Source organism: Papilio polytes, unplaced genomic scaffold (genome assembly GCF_000836215.1).
Source record: "Papilio polytes unplaced genomic scaffold, Ppol_1.0 DF823923.1, whole genome shotgun sequence".
NCBI lineage: Eukaryota > Metazoa > Arthropoda > Insecta > Lepidoptera > Papilionidae > Papilio > Papilio polytes.
Genome location: NW_013525281.1, coordinates 3,037,995 through 3,038,846, shown reverse-complemented (window position 1 = coordinate 3,038,846; position 852 = coordinate 3,037,995). Strand labels below are relative to the sequence as shown.

General features: G+C 36.3%; 1 protein-coding gene across 3 annotated transcripts in view; it reads left to right on the top strand.

The window, feature by feature from the left end:
- Nucleotides 1–852, top strand: part of LOC106102480 (membralin) — a 66,650-nt gene that overhangs the window by 35,035 nt on the left and 30,763 nt on the right. The gene's annotated exons all lie outside the window — the stretch shown is intronic.

Genomic DNA, 852 nt, shown 5'->3' with positions numbered 1-852 from the left:
TACTCGCCTCGCACAGGATTACGTTGCGCGCTCCCATGAATTGGTAACTGACGGTGACTTTTTAGCTCTACGCTTAGGAGCCACATCTGCAATTCAAAGTTCAGGTATATTTGGATATAAGATTCAAGAACCTGGCCTTTGTTATATTAATTCGAAAAATAGGGAAGGAAATAAGCATAAATAAACGGAAATAAGGCACTACATTTTTGCTTCCTTTAAAGTAAATAGTAATTAAACCTTTAAAAGTAATAGATGCTTTATCGCCTCATACACATATGTACATATTTTTATACGCACAATATTTGTATTTTTAATTATTGATTTTTAGATACTTCATATAGTAACGTAGGATTTCTGAACAAACTTTTACCGGGTCATTCATAATGGAATATGATAAAGCACTATTTACACTGTGCGGGTATAATTTTGCACTGTCGGTGTCGCGGGTGCGTCACGAGCCTAACGTATTTATTGTATCAGTGTCAGGCTTCATCAAAATGCAAATAGGGACGGGACCGCGCCGTCGCTGGACAGTTGGCCGTGTTATATTGAGTTATTCTCTCCTACGTAGTGGATTTCTCCGCCGCGCTGTGCCGAAACACTCGTAGACATACGGAAAATGTGAAAACACATCTACATTCATATGACTTCATATGTTATTTTGTAATGTACTACGTAATGTTTGCATACTTGTCGGTATTGGTGCTGTCATCTTTATTAGGTTCGCTTTTTTAATTACCTTCAGTTAAAAGAAAGTAGAAGAGCGAATCATCATAAAATTTTTCGCCTACCGTTTAACTATTTTAAAGAAAAATTAAAAGTTAATTAACACTTTCTGCTTCATAACAGTTG